The sequence below is a fragment of the Tachypleus tridentatus genome, chromosome 3, assembly GCF_004210375.1.
Source record: "Tachypleus tridentatus isolate NWPU-2018 chromosome 3, ASM421037v1, whole genome shotgun sequence".
In the NCBI taxonomy this organism is placed as follows: domain Eukaryota; kingdom Metazoa; phylum Arthropoda; class Merostomata; order Xiphosura; family Limulidae; genus Tachypleus; species Tachypleus tridentatus.
Window position 1 is genome coordinate 36,400,807 of NC_134827.1, and position 20,853 is coordinate 36,421,659.

The 20,853-nt window shown below is 34.6% G+C and overlaps 8 non-coding genes across 8 annotated transcripts; all 8 read left to right on the forward strand.

Annotated features, from left to right (window-relative positions):
* Nucleotides 1–1,493: 1,493 nt before the first annotated feature.
* On the forward strand, nucleotides 1,494–1,565 carry TRNAE-CUC (transfer RNA glutamic acid (anticodon CUC)). The gene has a single exon. It is a non-coding gene; the product is annotated as a tRNA-Glu (tRNA).
* Nucleotides 1,566–3,935: 2,370 nt separating this feature from the next.
* TRNAE-CUC (transfer RNA glutamic acid (anticodon CUC)) lies at nucleotides 3,936–4,007 on the forward strand. The gene has a single exon. It is a non-coding gene; the product is annotated as a tRNA-Glu (tRNA).
* A 2,368-nt stretch (nucleotides 4,008–6,375) lies between these two features.
* TRNAE-CUC (transfer RNA glutamic acid (anticodon CUC)) lies at nucleotides 6,376–6,447 on the forward strand. Its single transcript has one exon. It is a non-coding gene; the product is annotated as a tRNA-Glu (tRNA).
* Nucleotides 6,448–8,817: 2,370 nt separating this feature from the next.
* Nucleotides 8,818–8,889, forward strand: TRNAE-CUC (transfer RNA glutamic acid (anticodon CUC)). Its single transcript has one exon. It is a non-coding gene; the product is annotated as a tRNA-Glu (tRNA).
* A 2,366-nt stretch (nucleotides 8,890–11,255) lies between these two features.
* On the forward strand, nucleotides 11,256–11,327 carry TRNAE-CUC (transfer RNA glutamic acid (anticodon CUC)). The gene has a single exon. It is a non-coding gene; the product is annotated as a tRNA-Glu (tRNA).
* A 2,369-nt stretch (nucleotides 11,328–13,696) lies between these two features.
* TRNAE-CUC (transfer RNA glutamic acid (anticodon CUC)) lies at nucleotides 13,697–13,768 on the forward strand. The gene has a single exon. It is a non-coding gene; the product is annotated as a tRNA-Glu (tRNA).
* Nucleotides 13,769–16,135: 2,367 nt separating this feature from the next.
* Nucleotides 16,136–16,207, forward strand: TRNAE-CUC (transfer RNA glutamic acid (anticodon CUC)). The gene has a single exon. It is a non-coding gene; the product is annotated as a tRNA-Glu (tRNA).
* A 2,370-nt stretch (nucleotides 16,208–18,577) lies between these two features.
* On the forward strand, nucleotides 18,578–18,649 carry TRNAE-CUC (transfer RNA glutamic acid (anticodon CUC)). Its single transcript has one exon. It is a non-coding gene; the product is annotated as a tRNA-Glu (tRNA).
* Nucleotides 18,650–20,853: the final 2,204 nt, after the last annotated feature.

Consider the following 20,853-nt stretch of genomic DNA (forward strand, 5'->3'; position numbering starts at 1 on the left):
TGTAATAGTGCCTCTCGTTTTGAAAACTAACTACAGTATAGATCATATAGCAGCGATGACAGTTACATTGCATTGTTACACATCGAAATACTTTTGGAATTCTTAAATGCACTTTTATAAATAGGTTTATATACTGTAATTCTTTTTCAATTGTACTCTTTACTGATGGAAAGCCTCCCAGCTACTAACCGTTTCAATAGCAATACTAACATACGTTTAATTTTATAAAAAACAAGTAAGAATATAAAATCCGACTTTTGCATCTTACACGCATGGAAGTGCAACACTTTCCTGTATGCGCCAACTTATAATCTTCGGAACCGACGATCGAACTTTCTAACCTCTAAATGTGAGTAAATTTAAATAAGTAAAGTAATATGTTACACGTTCACAGTGTCTAACGGACTGTTTGAGGAAGAATACTGAAGAGCGATCGCCAGGTGGATCCTTTTTCTACGATTTTAATCCTAGATAGTATAAACAACGTACTCCTGGGAATATATCGTTAAATCAAGGTTTCGTACACAATTGTGAGCGATGGTGGTCAAACATTTTAAGTATTAGTCTAGTCGTCTTAAAATTGGGATAATGATATTCAGTATGATAGCTGTCGTTAAGCAGTAGACGCTTTATATCGTTCTTAGACTTAATCACAAAGAAATGTGGATAAGCATTTTACATTTGTGTTTCGACAGATTGGTCGTTTTAGAAACTTATACTTTTATCCATTTATTGGTGTTTATAGAAAAGTTTCTTATTTATGAAAAACACGATAGTTAACTATTTGTGTGAAATGTGTAGCCGCGTACTTACTTTTCGAAACTGTAATACCTTTTGCGTTTATGACAAGAACGTTACGAAAATCCATAGCACTTTTGAGGAAGAAAATGAGTACATTTGTGGTTTTTCTTTGCCACGTTAAGAAATGTAGGAATAAAGAAAAGATTTTGAAGCGAACTTGAATTTAGAGTAGTGTTGGACATCCGGGTAAGATGGAAAATAACTGATAATTTTGAGAATTACTTGTGTTCGTGGGAACCGAAAATGATCGCATGATGATAGTGTTTTTAGAGGTTTAGTTTTGAAAGGACGATTTTCGTTGATATTCTGATGGAGATTATGTTTCGTGTTATGTAAGTAGGAGGGGTAGCGTGTGATAGCACAGTGTTCTGTGAATGAACTTTGATATGCGTTGTTTTGAGTTGAAGATGACAATTGTTTTGGGAAGATTCTTATTCGATAAGTTAAGAAGCATTTATATGCATATCTCTGAATTCTATGTGGAACAGCGGATAACATTCGAGAATTAAAATGTTAGGTATTTGGATACAAATTTTTTTCTGTGTGTTATTTTTGAAGTCGCTCTTTATTACGAAGGCGTACGTTAAGTGTATTTGGTAAAAACCGTGAATTTAGCATATCACTACTGCTCAGAATTGATTTTGTGTTTTAGTAAGGGTAGAAATAACTGTGAAATGATAATACTTTACATATCCCATGTGGTCTAGTGGCTAGGATACCTGGCTCTCACCCAGGAGGCCCGGGTTCAATTCCCGGCATGGGAATGAAAGTATTAATTTTTCCTCCCTAACCGCTCTTCAAATGACAATTTGTTTCAGGAGCGGTATCTCGTAAAGAGGCGTCACTACTTTACAGGTGGAGAAGTTCAAGTCAATCGATTGTGTTTCTAACTTACGAAAAGAAACTCGTTTCAAAGCAGTTTTTGGGTTTGTAGATAAGTCGCAAACGTGGAACCTTTCGTCACCATGGTACGATATTTAAAACGGCAAAACTCACTTTGGATTCGCTACGATATTTTCAAAGGTCATCAATACGAAAAACAGTTCGGGCCGAAAGGCTGTAGGATAGAGTTCTTAAAATTCTCCTCTGCAACATGAATTTAGCGAGCTCTAATGTTTACAACAAACAAGAACGTACTTTTTTAAAATATTATTTAAAGAAAGAATTGCATGAAAATAGAGTTCCACGTAAAACAAATGCTACTTGTAAACAGATCGTGGTATGATTTGTAAAGGAAACTTTATTCGCTCAAGTTGAAACCTATGCTATTATCTCTTTAATGTCTGTTAAAAAATTGACCACGTTATTTTGACGTTCGAAGGGAATTAACTTATATTTGACCAAAGCCAGATGTATCACACAGAGATAATGGCGATCAGTTTGAATCTTCTTCGTATTCTGATTACCTTTTAACTAGGCACCTATTTGTCTTTGCTGTACCATGTTGTGAATGTCGATCAATCGTTTACTGTCAAGATTAAACATACATATTTCGTGACTAAACGAAAAATATAATTGATTTGATGGAAGTGAATTTATTTCTTGTGAGAGAGTCAACTCTCACTTGATACATTTTCTTATTTTCAATATTTACTGCTTTTATTAAAATTCAAACAGAGAGAGGGATGTTGAACTGTTTGGCTGTAATAGTGCCTCTCGTTTTGAAAACTAACTACAGTATAGATCATATAGCAGCGATGACAGTTACATTGCATTGTTACACATCGAAATACTTTTGGAATTCTTAAATGCACTTTTATAAATAGGTTTATATACTGTAATTCTTTTTCAATTGTACTCTTTACTGATGGAAAGCCTCCCAGCTACTAACCGTTTCAATAGCAATACTAACATACGTTTAATTTTATAAAAACAAGTAAGAATATAAAATCCGACTTTTGCATCTTACACGCATGGAAGTGCAACACTTTCCTGTATGCGCCAACTTATAATCTTCGGAACCGACGATCGAACTTTCTAACCTCTAAATGTGAGTAAATTTAAATAAGTAAAGTAATATGTTACACGTTCACAGTGTCTAACGGACTGTTTGAGGAAGAATACTGAAGAGCGATCGCCAGGTGGATCCTTTTTCTACGATTTTAATCCTAGATAGTATAAACAACGTACTCCTGGGAATATATCGTTAAATCAAGGTTTCGTACACAATTGTGAACGATGGTGGTCAAACATTTTAAGTATTAGTTAAGTCGTCTTAAAATTGGGATAATGATATTCAGTATGATAGCTGTCGTTAAGCAGTAGACGCTTTATATCGTTCTTAGACTTAATCACAAAGAAATGTGGATAAGCATTTTACATTTGTGTTTCGACAGCTTGGTCGTTTTAGAAACTTATACTTTTATCCATTTATTGGTGTTTATAGAAAAGTTTCTTATTTATGAAAAACACGATAGTTAACTATTTGTGTGAAATGTGTAGCCGCGTACTTACTTTTCGAAACTGTAATACCTTTTGCGTTTATGACAAGAACGTTACGAAAATCCATAGCACTTTTGAGGAAGAAAATGAGTACATTTGTGGTTTTTCTTTGCCACGTTAAGAAATGTAGGAATAAAGAAAAGATTTTGAAGCGAACTTGAATTTAGAGTAGTGTTGGACATCCGGGTAAGATGGAAAATAACTGATAATTTTGAGAATTACTTGTGTTCGTGGGAACCGAAAATGATCGCATGATGATAGTGTTTTTAGAGGTTTAGTTTTGAAAGGACGATTTTCGTTGATATTCTGATGGAGATTATGTTTCGTGTTATGTGAGTAGGAGGGGAAGCGTGTGATAGCACAGTGTTCTGTGAATGAACTTTGATATGCGTTGTTTTTGAGTTGAAGATGACAATTGTTTTGGGAAGATTCTTATTCGATAAGTTAAGAAGCATTTATATGCATATCTCTGAATTCTATGTGGAACAGCGGATAACATTCGAGAATTAAAATGTTAGGTATTTGGATACAAATTTTTTCTGTGTGTTATTTTTGAAGTCGCTCTTTATTACGAAGGCGTACGTTAAGTGTATTTGGTAAAAACCGTGAATTTAGCATATCACTACTGCTGAGAATTGATTTTGTGTTTTAATAAGGGTAGAAATAACTGTGAAATGATAATAGTCTACATATCCCATGTGGTCTAGTGGCTAGGATACCTGGCTCTCACCCAGGAGGCCCGGGTTCAATTCCCGGCATGGGAATGAAAGTATTAATTTTTTCCTCCCTAACCGCTCTTCAAATGACAATTTGTTTCAGGAGCGGTATCTCGTAAAGAGGCGTCACTACTTTACAGGTGGAGAAGTTCAAGTCAATCGATTGTGTTTCTAACTTACGAAAAGAAACTCGTTTCAAAGCAGTTTTTGGGTTTGTAGATAAGTCGCAAACGTGGAACCTTTCGTCACCATCGTACGATATTTAAGACGGCAAAACTCACTTTGGATTCGCTACGATATTTTCAAAGGTCATCAATACGAAAAACAGTTCGGGCCGAAAGGCTGTAGGATAGAGTTCTTAAAATTCTCCTCTGCAACATGAATTTAGCGAGCTCTAATGTTTACAACAAACAAGAACGTACTTTTTTAAAATATTATTTAAAGAAAGAATTGCATGAAAATAGAGTTCCACGTAAAACAAATGCTACTTGTAAACAGATCGTGGTATGATTTGTAAAGGAAAGTTTATTCGTTCTAGTTGAAACCTATGCTATTAGCTCTTTAATGTCTGTTAAAAAATTGACCACGTTATTTTGACGTTCGAAGGGAATTAACTTATATTTGACCAAAGCCAGATGTATCACACAGAGATAATGGCGATCAGTTTGAATCTTCTTCGTATTCTGATTACCTTTTAACTAGGCACCTATTTGTCTTTGCTGTACCATGTTGTGAATGTCGATCAATCGTTTACTGTCAAGATTAAACATACATATTTCGTGACTAAACGAAAAATATAATTGATTTGATGGAAGTGAATTTATTTCTTGTGAGAGAGTCAACTCTCACTTGATACATTTCTTATTTTCAATATTTACTGCTTTTATTAAAATTCAAACAGAGAGAGGGATGTTGAACTGTTTGGCTGTAATAGTGCCTCTCGTTTTGAAAACTAACTACAGTATAGATCATATAGCAGCGATGACAGTTACATTGCATTGTTACACATCGAAATACTTTTGGAATTCTTAAATGCACTTTTATAAATAGGTTTATATACTGTAATTCTTTTTCAATTGTACTCTTTACTGATGGAAAGCCTCCCAGCTACTAACCGTTTCAATAGCAATACTAACATACGTTTAATTTTATAAAAACAAGTAAGAATATAAAATCCGACTTTTGCATCTTACACGCATGGAAGTGCAACACTTTCCTGTATGCGCCAACTTATAATCTTCGGAACCGACGATCGAACTTTCTAACCTCTAAATGTGAGTAAATTTAAATAAGTAAAGTAATATGTTACACGTTCACAGTGTCTAACGGACTGTTTGAGGAAGAATACTGAAGAGCGATCGCCAGGTGGATCCTTTTCTACGATTTTAATCCTAGATAGTATAAACAACGTACTCCTGGGAATATATCGTTAAATCAAGGTTTCGTACACAATTGTGAACGATGGTGGTCAAACATTTTAAGTATTAGTCTAGTCGTCTTAAAATTGGGATAATGATATTCAGTATGATAGCTGTCGTTAAGCAGTAGACGCTTTATATCGTTCTTAGACTTAATCACAAAGAAATGTGGATAAGCATTTTACATTTGTGTTTCGACAGCTTGGTCGTTTTAGAAACTTATACTTTTATCCATTTATTGGTGTTTATAGAAAAGTTTCTTATTTATGAAAAACACGATAGTTAACTATTTGTGTGAAATGTGTAGCCGCGTACTTACTTTTCGAAACTGTAATACCTTTTGCGTTTATGACAAGAACGTTACGAAAATCCATAGCACTTTTGAGGAAGAAAATGAGTACATTTGTGGTTTTCTTTGCCACGTTAAGAAATGTAGGAATAAAGAAAAGATTTTGAAGCGAACTTGAATTTAGAGTAGTGTTGGACATCCGGGTAAGATGGAAAATAACTGATAATTTTGAGAATTACTTGTGTTCGTGGGAACCGAAAATGATCGCATGATGATAGTGTTTTTAGAGGTTTAGTTTTTGAAAGGACGATTTTCGTTGATATTCTGATGGAGATTATGTTTCGTGTTATGTAAGTAGGAGGGGTAGCGTGTGATAGCACAGTGTTCTGTGAATGAACTTTGATATGCGTTGTTTTTGAGTTGAAGATGACAATTGTTTTGGGAAGATTCTTATTCGATAAGTTAAGAAGCATTTATATGCATATCTCTGAATTCTATGTGGAACAGCGGATAACATTCGAGAATTAAAATGTTAGGTATTTGGATACAAATTTTTTCTGTGTGTTATTTTGAAGTCGCTCTTTATTACGAAGGCGTACGTTAAGTGTATTTGGTAAAAACCGTGAATTTAGCATATCACTACTGCTCAGAATTGATTTTGTGTTTTAGTAAGGGTAGAAATAACTGTGAAATGATAATAGTCTACATATCCCATGTGGTCTAGTGGCTAGGATACCTGGCTCTCACCCAGGAGGCCCGGGTTCAATTCCCGGCATGGGAATGAAAGTATTAATTTTTTCCTCCCTAACCGCTCTTCAAATGACAATTTGTTTCAGGAGCGGTATCTCGTAAAGAGGCGTCACTACTTTACAGGTGGAGAAGTTTAAGTCAATCGATTGTGTTTCTAACTTACGAAAAGAAACTCGTTTCAAAGCAGTTTTTTGGGTTTGTAGATAAGTCGCAAACGTGGAACCTTTCGTCACCATCGTACGATATTTAAGACGGCAAAACTCACTTTGGATTCGCTACGATATTTTCAAAGGTCATCAATACGAAAAACAGTTCGGGCCGAAAGGCTGTAGGATAGAGTTCTTAAAATTCTCCTCTGCAACATGAATTTAGCGAGCTCTAATGTTTACAACAAACAAGAACGTACTTTTTTAAAATATTATTTAAAGAAAGAATTGCATGAAAATAGAGTTCCACGTAAAACAAATGCTACTTGTAAACAGATCGTGGTATGATTTGTAAAGGAAAGTTTATTCGTTCTAGTTGAAACCTATGCTATTAGCTCTTTAATGTCTGTTAAAAAATTGACCACGTTATTTTGACGTTCGAAGGGAATTAACTTATATTTGACCAAAGCCAGATGTATCAGACAGAGATAACGGCGATCAGTTTGAATCTTCTTCGACCTCTGATTACCTTTTAACTAGGCACCTATTTGTCTTTGCTGTACCATGTTGTGAATGTCGATCAATCGTTTACTGTCAAGATTAAACATACATATTTCGTGACTAAACGAAAAATATAATTGATTTGATAGAAGTGAATTTATTTCTTGTGAGAGAGTCAACTCTCACTTGATACATTTTCTTATTTTCAATATTTACTGCTTTTATTAAAATTCAAACAGAGAGAGGGATGTTGAACTGTTTGGCTGTAATAGTGCCTCTCGTTTTGAAAACTAACTACAGTATAGATCATATAGCAGCGATGACAGTTACATTGCATTGTTACACATCGAAATACTTTTGGAATTCTTAAATGCACTTTTATAAATAGGTTTATATACTGTAATTCTTTTTCAATTGTACTCTTTACTGATGGAAAGCCTCCCAGCTACTAACCGTTTCAATAGCAATACTAACATACGTTTAATTTTATAAAAACAAGTAAGAATATAAAATCCGACTTTTGCATCTTACACGCATGGAAGTGCAACACTTTCCTGTATGCGCCAACTTATAATCTTCGGAACCGACGATCGAACTTTCTAACCTCTAAATGTGAGTAAATTTAAATAAGTAAAGTAATATGTTACACGTTCACAGTGTCTAACGGACTGTTTGAGGAAGAATACTGAAGAGCGATCGCCAGGTGGATCCTTTTTCTACGATTTTAATCCTAGATAGTATAAACAACGTACTCCTGGGAATATATCGTTAAATCAAGGTTTCGTACACAATTGTGAACGATGGTGGTCAAACATTTTAAGTATTAGTCTAGTCGTCTTAAAATTGGGATAATGATATTCAGTATGATAGCTGTCGTTAAGCAGTAGACGCTTTATATCGTTCTTAGACTTAATCACAAAGAAATGTGGATAAGCATTTTACATTTGTGTTTCGACAGCTTGGTCGTTTTAGAAACTTATACTTTTATCCATTTATTGGTGTTTATAGAAAAGTTTCTTATTTATGAAAAACACGATAGTTAACTATTTGTGTGAAATGTGTAGCCGCGTACTTACTTTTCGAAACTGTAATACCTTTTGCGTTTATGACAAGAACGTTACGAAAATCCATAGCACTTTTGAGGAAGAAAATGAGTACATTTGTGGTTTTCTTTGCCACGTTAAGAAATGTAGGAATAAAGAAAAGATTTTGAAGCGAACTTGAATTTAGAGTAGTGTTGGACATCCGGGTAAGATGGAAAATAACTGATAATTTTGAGAATTACTTGTGTTCGTGGGAACCGAAAATGATCGCATGATGATAGTGTTTTTAGAGGTTTAGTTTTGAAAGGACGATTTTCGTTGATATTCTGATGGAGATTATGTTTCGTGTTATGTGAGTAGGAGGGGTAGCGTGTGATAGCACAGTGTTCTGTGAATGAACTTTGATATGCGTTGTTTTGAGTTGAAGATGACAATTGTTTTGGGAAGATTCTTATTCGATAAGTTAAGAAGCATTTATATGCATATCTCTGAATTCTATGTGGAACAGCGGATAACATTCGAGAATTAAAATGTTAGGTATTTGGATACAAATTTTTTCTGTGTGTTATTTTTGAAGTCGCTCTTTATTACGAAGGCGTACGTTAAGTGTATTTGGTAAAAACCGTGAATTTAGCATATCACTACTGCTCAGAATTGATTTTGTGTTTTAGTAAGGGTAGAAATAACTGTGAAATGATAATAGTCTACATATCCCATGTGGTCTAGTGGCTAGGATACCTGGCTCTCACCCAGGAGGCCCGGGTTCAATTCCCGGCATGGGAATGAAAGTATTAATTTTTCCTCCCTAACCGCTCTTCAAATGACAATTTGTTTCAGGAGCGGTATCTCGTAAAGAGGCGTCACTACTTTACAGGTGGAGAAGTTTAAGTCAATCGATTGTGTTTCTAACTTACGAAAAGAAACTCGTTTCAAAGCAGTTTTTGGGTTTGTAGATAAGTCGCAAACGTGGAACCTTTCGTCACCATCGTACGATATTTAAGACGGCAAAACTCACTTTGGATTCGCTACGATATTTTCAAAGGTCATCAATACGAAAAACAGTTCGGGCCGAAAGGCTGTAGGATAGAGTTCTTAAAATTCTCCTCTGCAACATGAATTTAGCGAGCTCTAATGTTTACAACAAACAAGAACGTACTTTTTTAAAATATTATTTAAAGAAAGAATTGCATGAAAATAGAGTTCCACGTAAAACAAATGCTACTTGTAAACAGATCGTGGTATGATTTGTAAAGGAAAGTTTATTCGTTCTAGTTGAAACCTATGCTATTAGCTCTTTAATGTCTGTTAAAAAATTGACCACGTTATTTTGACGTTCGAAGGGAATTAACTTATATTTGACCAAAGCCAGATGTATCAGACAGAGATAACGGCGATCAGTTTGAATCTTCTTCGTATTCTGATTACCTTTTAACTAGGCACCTATTTGTCTTTGCTGTACCATGTTGTGAATGTCGATCAATCGTTTACTGTCAAGATTAAACATACATATTTCGTGACTAAACGAAAAATATAATTGATTTGATGGAAGTGAATTTATTTCTTGTGAGAGAGTCAACTCTCACTTGATACATTCTTATTTTCAATATTTACTGCTTTTATTAAAATTCAAACAGAGAGAGGGATGTTGAACTGTTTGGCTGTAATAGTGCCTCTCGTTTTGAAAACTAACTACAGTATAGATCATATAGCAGCGATGACAGTTACATTGCATTGTTACACATCGAAATACTTTTGGAATTCTTAAATGCACTTTTATAAATAGGTTTATATACTGTAATTCTTTTTCAATTGTACTCTTTACTGATGGAAAGCCTCCCAGCTACTAACCGTTTCAATAGCAATACTAACATACGTTTAATTTTATAAAAACAAGTAAGAATATAAAATCCGACTTTTGCATCTTACACGCATGGAAGTGCAACACTTTCCTGTATGCGCCAACTTATAATCTTCGGAACCGACGATCGAACTTTCTAACCTCTAAATGTGAGTAAATTTAAATAAGTAAAGTAATATGTTACACGTTCACAGTGTCTAACGGACTGTTTGAGGAAGAATACTGAAGAGCGATCGCCAGGTGGATCCTTTTTCTACGATTTTAATCCTAGATAGTATAAACAACGTACTCCTGGGAATATATCGTTAAATCAAGGTTTCGTACACAATTGTGAACGATGGTGGTCAAACATTTTAAGTATTAGTCTAGTCGTCTTAAAATTGGGATAATGATATTCAGTATGATAGCTGTCGTTAAGCAGTAGACGCTTTATATCGTTCTTAGACTTAATCACAAAGAAATGTGGATAAGCATTTTACATTTGTGTTTCGACAGCTTGGTCGTTTTAGAAACTTATACTTTTATCCATTTATTGGTGTTTATAGAAAAGTTTCTTATTTATGAAAAACACGATAGTTAACTATTTGTGTGAAATGTGTAGCCGCGTACTTACTTTTCGAAACTGTAATACCTTTTGCGTTTATGACAAGAACGTTACGAAAATCCATAGCACTTTTGAGGAAGAAAATGAGTACATTTGTGGTTTTTCTTTGCCACGTTAAGAAATGTAGGAATAAAGAAAAGATTTTGAAGCGAACTTGAATTTAGAGTAGTGTTGGACATCCGGGTAAGATGGAAAATAACTGATAATTTTGAGAATTACTTGTGTTCGTGGGAACCGAAAATGATCGCATGATGATAGTGTTTTTAGAGGTTTAGTTTTGAAAGGACGATTTTCGTTGATATTCTGATGGAGATTATGTTTCGTGTTATGTAAGTAGGAGGGGTAGCGTGTGATAGCACAGTGTTCTGTGAATGAACTTTGATATGCGTTTTTTGAGTTGAAGATGACAATTGTTTTGGGAAGATTCTTATTCGATAAGTTAAGAAGCATTTATATGCATATCTCTGAATTCTATGTGGAACAGCGGATAACATTCGAGAATTAAAATGTTAGGTATTTGGATACAAATTTTTTCTGTGTGTTATTTTTGAAGTCGCTCTTTATTACGAAGGCGTACGTTAAGTGTATTTGGTAAAAACCGTGAATTTAGCATATCACTACTGCTCAGAATTGATTTTGTGTTTTAGTAAGGGTAGAAATAACTGTGAAATGATAATAGCCTTCATATCCCATGTGGTCTAGTGGCTAGGATACCTGGCTCTCACCCAGGAGGCCCGGGTTCAATTCCCGGCATGGGAATGAAAGTATTAATTTTTCCTCCCTAACCGCTCTTCAAATGACAATTTGTTTCAGGAGCGGTATCTCGTAAAGAGGCGTCACTACTTTACAGGTGGAGAAGTTTAAGTCAATCGATTGTGTTTCTAACTTACGAAAAGAAACTCGTTTCAAAGCAGTTTTTGGGTTTGTAGATAAGTCGCAAACGTGGAACCTTTCGTCACCATCGTACGATATTTAAGACGGCAAAACTCACTTTGGATTCGCTACGATATTTTCAAAGGTCATCAATACGAAAAACAGTTCGGGCCGAAAGGCTGTAGGATAGAGTTCTTAAAATTCTCCTCTGCAACATGAATTTAGCGAGCTCTAATGTTTACAACAAACAAGAACGTACTTTTTTAAAATATTATTTAAAGAAAGAATTGCATGAAAATAGAGTTCCACGTAAAACAAATGCTACTTGTAAACAGATCGTGGTATGATTTGTAAAGGAAAGTTTATTCGTTCTAGTTGAAACCTATGCTATTAGCTCTTTAATGTCTGTTAAAAAATTGACCACGTTATTTTGACGTTCGAAGGGAATTAACTTATATTTGACCAAAGCCAGATGTATCAGACAGAGATAACGGCGATCAGTTTGAATCTTCTTCGACCTCTGATTACCTTTTAACTAGGCACCTATTTGTCTTTGCTGTACCATGTTGTGAATGTCGATCAATCGTTTACTGTCAAGATTAAACATACATATTTCGTGACTAAACGAAAAATATAATTGATTTGATGGAAGTGAATTTATTTCTTGTGAGAGAGTCAACTCTCACTTGATACATTTCTTATTTTCAATATTTACTGCTTTTATTAAAATTCAAACAGAGAGAGGTATGTTCAACTGTTTGGCTGTAATAGTGCCTCTCGTTTTGAAAACTAACTACAGTATAGATCATATAGCAGCGATGACAGTTACATTGCATTGTTACACATCGAAATACTTTTGGAATTCTTAAATGCACTTTTATAAATAGGTTTATATACTGTAATTCTTTTTCAATTGTACTATTTACTGATGGAAAGCCTCCCAGCTACTAACCGTTTCAATAGCAATACTAACATACGTTTAATTTTATAAAAACAAGTAAGAATATAAAATCCGACTTTTGCATCTTACACGCGTTAAAGTGCAACACTTTCCTGTATGCGCCAACTTATAATCTTCGGAACCGACGATCGAACTTTCTAACCTCTAAATGTGAGTAAATTTAAATAAGTAAAGTAATATGTTACACGTTCACAGTGTCTAACGGACTGTTTGAGGAAGAATACTGAAGAGCGATCGCCAGGTGGATCCTTTTTCTACGATTTTAATCCTAGATAGTATAAACAACGTACTCCTGGGAATATATCGTTAAATCAAGGTTTCGTACACAATTGTGAGCGATGGTGGTCAAACATTTTAAGTATTAGTCTAGTCGTCTTAAAATTGGGATAATGATATTCAGTATGATAGCTGTCGTTAAGCAGTAGACGCTTTATATCGTTCTTAGATTTAATCACAAAGAAATGTGGATAAGCATTTTACATTTGTGTTTCGACAGATTGGTCGTTTTAGAAACTTATACTTTTATCCATTTATTGGTGTTTATAGAAAAGTTTCTTATTTATGAAAAACACGATAGTTAACTATTTGTGTGAAATGTGTAGCCGCGTACTTACTTTTCGAAACTGTAATACCTTTTGCGTTTATGACAAGAACGTTACGAAAATCCATAGCACTTTTGAGGAAGAAAATGAGTACATTTGTGGTTTTTCTTTGCCACGTTAAGAAATGTAGGAATAAAGAAAAGATTTTGAAGCGAACTTGAATTTAGAGTAGTGTTGGACATCCGGGTAAGATGGAAAATAACTGATAATTTTGAGAATTACTTGTGTTCGTGGGAACCGAAAATGATCGCATGATGATAGTGTTTTTAGAGGTTTAGTTTTGAAAGGACGATTTTCGTTGATATTCTGATGGAGATTATGTTTCGTGTTATGTAAGTAGGAGGGGTAGCGTGTGATAGCACAGTGTTCTGTGAATGAACTTTGATATGCGTTGTTTTGAGTTGAAGATGACAATTGTTTTGGGAAGATTCTTATTCGATAAGTTAAGAAGCATTTATATGCATATCTCTGAATTCTATGTGGAACAGCGGATAACATTCGAGAATTAAAATGTTAGGTATTTGGATACAAATTTTTTTCTGTGTGTTATTTTTGAAGTTGCTCTTTATTACGAAGGCGTACGTTAAGTGTATTTGGTAAAAACCGTGAATTTAGCATATCACTACTGCTCAGAATTGATTTTGTGTTTTAGTAAGGGTAGAAATAACTGTGAAATGATAATAGCCTTCATATCCCATGTGGTCTAGTGGCTAGGATACCTGGCTCTCACCCAGGAGGCCCGGGTTCAATTCCCGGCATGGGAATGAAAGTATTAATTTTTCCTCCCTAACCGCTCTTCAAATGACAATTTGTTTCAGGAGCGGTATCTCGTAAAGAGGCGTCACTACTTTACAGGTGGAGAAGTTCAAGTCAATCGATTGTGTTTCTAACTTACGAAAAGAAACTCGTTTCAAAGCAGTTTTTGGGTTTGTAGATAAGTCGCAAACGTGGAACCTTTCGTCACCATGGTACGATATTTAAAACGGCAAAACTCACTTTGGATTCGCTACGATATTTTCAAAGGTCATCAATACGAAAAACAGTTCGGGCCGAAAGGCTGTAGGATAGAGTTCTTAAAATTCTCCTCTGCAACATGAATTTAGCGAGCTCTAATGTTTACAACAAACAAGAACGTACTTTTTTAAAATATTATTTAAAGAAAGAATTGCATGAAAATAGAGTTCCACGTAAAACAAATGCTACTTGTAAACAGATCGTGGTATGATTTGTAAAGGAAAGTTTATTCGTTCTAGTTGAAACCTATGCTATTAGCTCTTTAATGTCTGTTAAAAAATTGACCACGTTATTTTGACGTTCGAAGGGAATTAACTTATATTTGACCAAAGCCAGATGTATCAGACAGAGATAACGGCGATCAGTTTGAATCTTCTTCGACCTCTGATTACCTTTTAACTAGGCACCTATTTGTCTTTGCTGTACCATGTTGTGAATGTCGATCAATCGTTTACTGTCAAGATTAAACATACATATTTCGTGACTAAACGAAAAATATAATTGATTTGATGGAAGTGAATTTATTTCTTGTGAGAGAGTCAACTCTCACTTGATACATTTCTTATTTTCAATACTTACTGCTTTTATTAAAATTCAAACAGAGAGAGGGATGTTGAACTGTTTGGCTGTAATAGTGCCTCTCGTTTTGAAAACTAACTACAGTATAGATCATATAGCAGCGATGACAGTTACATTGCATTGTTACACATCGAAATACTTTTGGAATTCTTAAATGCACTTTTATAAATAGGTTTATATACTGTAATTCTTTTTCAATTGTACTATTTACTGATGGAAAGCCTCCCAGCTACTAACCGTTTCAATAGCAATACTAACATACGTTTAATTTTATAAAAACAAGTAAGAATATAAAATCCGACTTTTGCATCTTACACGCGTTAAAGTGCAACACTTTCCTGTATGCGCCAACTTATAATCTTCGGAACCGACGATCGAACTTTCTAACCTCTAAATGTGAGTAAATTTAAATAAGTAAAGTAATATGTTACACGTTCACAGTGTCTAACGGACTGTTTGAGGAAGAATACTGAAGAGCGGTCGCCAGGTGGATCCTTTTTCTACGATTTTAATCCTAGATAGTATAAACAACGTACTCCTGGGAATATATCGTTAAATCAAGGTTTCGTACACAATTGTGAACGATGGTGGTCAAACATTTTAAGTATTAGTCTAGTCGTCTTAAAATTGGGATAATGATATTCAGTATGATAGCTGTCGTTAAGCAGTAGACGCTTTATATCGTTCTTAGATTTAATCACAAAGAAATGTGGATAAGCATTTTACATTTGTGTTTCGACAGCTTGGTCGTTTTAGAAACTTATACTTTTATCCTTTTATTGGTGTTTATAGAAAAGTTTCTTATTTATGAAAAACACGATAGTTAACTATTTGTGTGAAATGTGTAGCCGCGTACTTACTTTTCGAAACTGTAATACCTTTTGCGTTTATGACAAGAACGTTACGAAAATCCATAGCACTTTTGAGGAAGAAAATGAGTACATTTGTGGTTTTCTTTGCCACGTTAAGAAATGTAGGAATAAAGAAAAGATTTTGAAGCGAACTTGAATTTAGAGTAGTGTTGGACATCCGGGTAAGATGGAAAATAACTGATAATTTTGAGAATTACTTGTGTTCGTGGGAACCGAAAATGATCGCATGATGATAGTGTTTTAGAGGTTTAGTTTTGAAAGGACGATTTTCGTTGATATTCTGATGGAGATTATGTTTCGTGTTATGTAAGTAAGAGGGGTAGCGTGTGATAGCACAGTGTTCTGTGAATGAACTTTGATATGCGTTGTTTTTGAGTTGAAGATGACAATTGTTTTGGGAAGATTCTTATTCGATAAGTTAAGAAGCATTTATATGCATATCTCTGAATTCTATGTGGAACAGCGGATAACATTCGAGAATTAAAATGTTAGGTATTTGGATACAAATTTTTTCTGTGTGTTATTTTTGAAGTCGCTCTTTATTACGAAGGCGTACGTTAAGTGTATTTGGTAAAAACCGTGAATTTAGCATATCACTACTGCTCAGAATTGATTTTGTGTTTTAGTAAGGGTAGAAATAACTGTGAAATGATAATAGTCTACATATCCCATGTGGTCTAGTGGCTAGGATACCTGGCTCTCACCCAGGAGGCCCGGGTTCAATTCCCGGCATGGGAATGAAAGTATTAATTTTTCCTCCCTAACCGCTCTTCAAATGACAATTTGTTTCAGGAGCGGTATCTCGTAAAGAGGCGTCACTACTTTACAGGTGGAGAAGTTCAAGTCAATCGATTGTGTTTCTAACTTACGAAAAGAAACTCGTTTCAAAGCAGTTTTTTGGGTTTGTAGATAAGTCGCAAACGTGGAACCTTTCGTCACCATCGTACGATATTTAAGACGGCAAAACTCACTTTGGATTCGCTACGATATTTTCAAAGGTCATCAATACGAAAAACAGTTCGGGCCGAAAGGCTGTAGGATAGAGTTCTTAAAATTCTCCTCTGCAACATGAATTTAGCGAGCTCTAATGTTTACAACAAACAAGAACGTACTTTTTTAAAATATTATTTAAAGAAAGAATTGCATGAAAATAGAGTTCCACGTAAAACAAATGCTACTTGTAAACAGATCGTGGTATGATTTGTAAAGGAAAGTTTATTCGTTCTAGTTGAAACCTATGCTATTAGCTCTTTAATGTCTGTTAAAAAATTGACCACGTTATTTTGACGTTCGAAGGGAATTAACTTATATTTGACCAAAGCCAGATGTATCAGACAGAGATAACGGCGATCAGTTTGAATCTTCTTCGTATTCTGATTACCTTTTAACTAGGCACCTATTTGTCTTTGCTGTACCATGTTGTGAATGTCGATCAATCGTTTACTGTCAAGATTAAACATACATATTTCGTGACTAAACGAAAAATATAATTGATTTGATGGAAGTGAATTTATTTCTTGTGAGAGAGTCAACTCTCACTTGATACATTCTTATTTTCAATATTTACTGCTTTTATTAAAATTCAAACAGAGAGAGGGATGTTGAACTGTTTGGCTGTAATAGTGCCTCTCGTTTTGAAAACTAACTACAGTATAGATCATATAGCAGCGATGACAGTTACATTGCATTGTTACACATCGAAATACTTTTGGAATTCTTAAATGCACTTTTATAAATAGGTTTATATACTGTAATTCTTTTTCAATTGTACTCTTTACTGATGGAAAGCCTCCCAGCTACTAACCGTTTCAATAGCAATACTAACATACGTTTAATTTTATAAAAACAAGTAAGAATATAAAATCCGACTTTTGCATCTTACACGCATGGAAGTGCAACACTTTCCTGTATGCGCCAACTTATAATCTTCGGAACCGACGATCGAACTTTCTAACCTCTAAATGTGAGTAAATTTAAATAAGTAAAGTAATATGTTACACGTTCACAGTGTCTAACGGACTGTTTGAGGAAGAATACTGAAGAGCGGTCGCCAGGTGGATCCTTTTTCTACGATTTTAATCCTAGATAGTATAAACAACGTACTCCTGGGAATATATCGTTAAATCAAGGTTTCGTACACAATTGTGAACGATGGTGGTCAAACATTTTAAGTATTAGTCTAGTCGTCTTAAAATTGGGATAATGATATTCAGTATGATAGCTGTCGTTAAGCAGTAGACGCTTTATATCGTTCTTAGACTTAATCACAAAGAAATGTGGATAAGCATTTTACATTTGTGTTTCGACAGCTTGGTCGTTTTAGAAACTTATACTTTTATCCATTTATTGGTGTTTATAGAAAAGTTTCTTATTTATGAAAAACACGATAGTTAACTATTTGTGTGAAATGTGTAGCCGCGTACTTACTTTTCGAAACTGTAATACCTTTTGCGTTTATGACAAGAACGTTACGAAAATCCATATCACTTTTCAGGAAGAAAATGAGTACATTTGTGGTTTCTCTTTGCCACGTTAAGAAATGTAGGAATAAAGAAAAGATTTTGAAGCGAACTTGAATTTAGAGTAGTGTTGGACATCCGGGTAAGATGGAAAATAACTTATAATTTTGAGAATTACTTGTGTTCGTGGGAACCGAAAATGATCGCATGATGATAGTGTTTTTAGAGGTTTAGTTTTTGAAAGGACGATTTTCGTTGATATTCTGATGGAGATTATGTTTCGTGTTATGTAAGTAGGAGGGGTAGCGTGTGATAGCACAGTGTTCTGTGAATGAACTTTGATATGCGTTGTTTTTGAGTTGAAGATGACAATTGTTTTGGGAAGATTCTTATTCGATAAGTTAAGAAGCATTTATATGCATATCTCTGAATTCTATGTGGAACAGCGGATAACATTCGAGAATTAAAATGTTAGGTATTTGGATACAAATTTTTTCTGTGTGTTATTTTTGAAGTCGCTCTTTATTACGAAGGCGTACGTTAAGTGTATTTGGTAAAAACCGTGAATTTAGCATATCACTACTGCTCAGAATTGATTTTGTGTTTTAGTAAGGGTAGAAATAACTGTGAAATGATAATAGTCTACATATCCCATGTGGTCTAGTGGCTAGGATACCTGGCTCTCACCCAGGAGGCCCGGGTTCAATTCCCGGCATGGGAATGAAAGTATTAATTTTTTCCTCCCTAACCGCTCTTCAAATGACAATTTGTTTCAGGAGCGGTATCTCGTAAAGAGGCGTCACTACTTTACAGGTGGAGAAGTTTAAGTCAATCGATTGTGTTTCTAACTTACGAAAAGAAACTCGTTTCAAAGCAGTTTTTGGGTTTGTAGATAAGTCGCAAACGTGGAACCTTTCGTCACCATCGTACGATATTTAAGACGGCAAAACTCACTTTGGATTCGCTACGATATTTTCAAAGGTCATCAATACGAAAAACAGTTCGGGCCGAAAGGCTGTAGGATAGAGTTCTTAAAATTCTCCTCTGCAACATGAATTTAGCGAGCTCTAATGTTTACAACAAACAAGAACGTACTTTTTTAAAATATTATTTAAAGAAAGAATTGCATGAAAATAGAGTTCCACGTAAAACAAATGCTACTTGTAAACAGATCGTGGTATGATTTGTAAAGGAAAGTTTATTCGTTCTAGTTGAAACCTATGCTATTAGCTCTTTAATGTCTGTTAAAAAATTGACCACGTTATTTTGACGTTCGAAGGGAATTAACTTATATTTGACCAAAGCCAGATGTATCAGACAGAGATAACGGCGATCAGTTTGAATCTTCTTCGTATTCTGATTACCTTTTAACTAGGCACCTATTTGTCTTTGCTGTACCATGTTGTGAATGTCGATCAATCGTTTACTGTCAAGATTAAACATACATATTTCGTGACTAAACGAAAATATAATTGATTTGATGGAAGTGAATTTATTTCTTGTGAGAGATTCGTATATAAGAACTAAATACACTGCAAAATAAGTGTTGAATGAACTAGCAATATGTAATTTTTGACGACGCACGTCTGTCTACTAACCTGTAAATAAAGACCGGAAGAAGTTGTTACTGACAGTTTAGAAGCTGTTTATTTCTTAATTTTTTCAACATAAGAGTTAGAAAAATAATTACCGCATAAGAGCAGCTTTTAAAGTGATTTAAGTTTAGCCAGGTCAGTTGTAAGGGGTCCGGCATGCCCAGGTGGGTTAAGGCGTTCGACTCGTAATCTGAGAGTCGCGGGTTCCAATCACTATCGCACTAAACATGCTTGCCCTCTCAGCCTAACAGGTAGAGACTAGCCTTGAGTTACAGACCAAACAGGTAGAAACTAGCCTTCAGTTACAGACCTAACAGGTAGAGACTAGCCTTCAGTAACAGACCAAACAGGTAGAGACAAGCCTTCAGTTACAGACCAAACAGGTAGAGACAAGCCTTCAGTTACAGACCTAACAGGTATTTTTCTCTTGTGTATAGTTTTAGAATCAAACTTAATAATTTACATAATTCATACGTGAAGTTCTTATATGGTGACAAAATTGGCCTAACTTGTATCTTGTATGTAGGCCTAACTTGTATCTTGTATGTAGGCCTAACTCGTATCTTGTATGTATACCTGCATAGAATAAAGTTCAACGTTGATCATATTTTCATCCTTCGAACATAGATTGAGTTTCTCTTCCATGTCTTGTTTTACTTTTATCTCCACTGACTTATTCAATTTTTTTATCAGTATTCTGTTTTTTTACATATCAGGGACTACTTTGTTTATTGTAGATCCTTCGAGTTCGTATTTTTTATTCACTAAAACCTGATGCCTTCTTTGTTTCAGACATTCTGTCTACATCAAAAATTCCCTTACAAATTCAACCAATGTTCGTATATTTATTTAGTTCATTTGAAAAATAACTTGTAATTTTGTTTTCTATTTAATTCATAGTAATCTTGCTATGGTTCTTTTATTATACGGTTCACTTTTCTGAAAATTGTTCGTTGTTTTCCATTATTTTGTTGTTCTGTTCGCTTGTGATTAATTAATTTTCTACTCAGTTCTTCGATTTCAATTTTTATTTTATCTGTTCAGCTGATAATTCCATGGGTATCATAGCAAATTACAGATCTTTCTTGAGTAAACGTTCTAATGTTTTTGATAACATGTTCCTGATGGTTTTCTCTTCTACTGTATGTTCTGCGTCTTCTATTTTTTGATTTATTATGATTCTTGTTTTTCATTAATTTTGTTCTGTATTTTTTAGCCTCATCACTTGTTCTTCTGGCTTTATTTTCTACCACTTTGTAAAGGTTGTTGTTATATGGGCCACCAAAGAAACATGAAGAACATCCATGGGTGAAGCCAATCTTAGCATCTT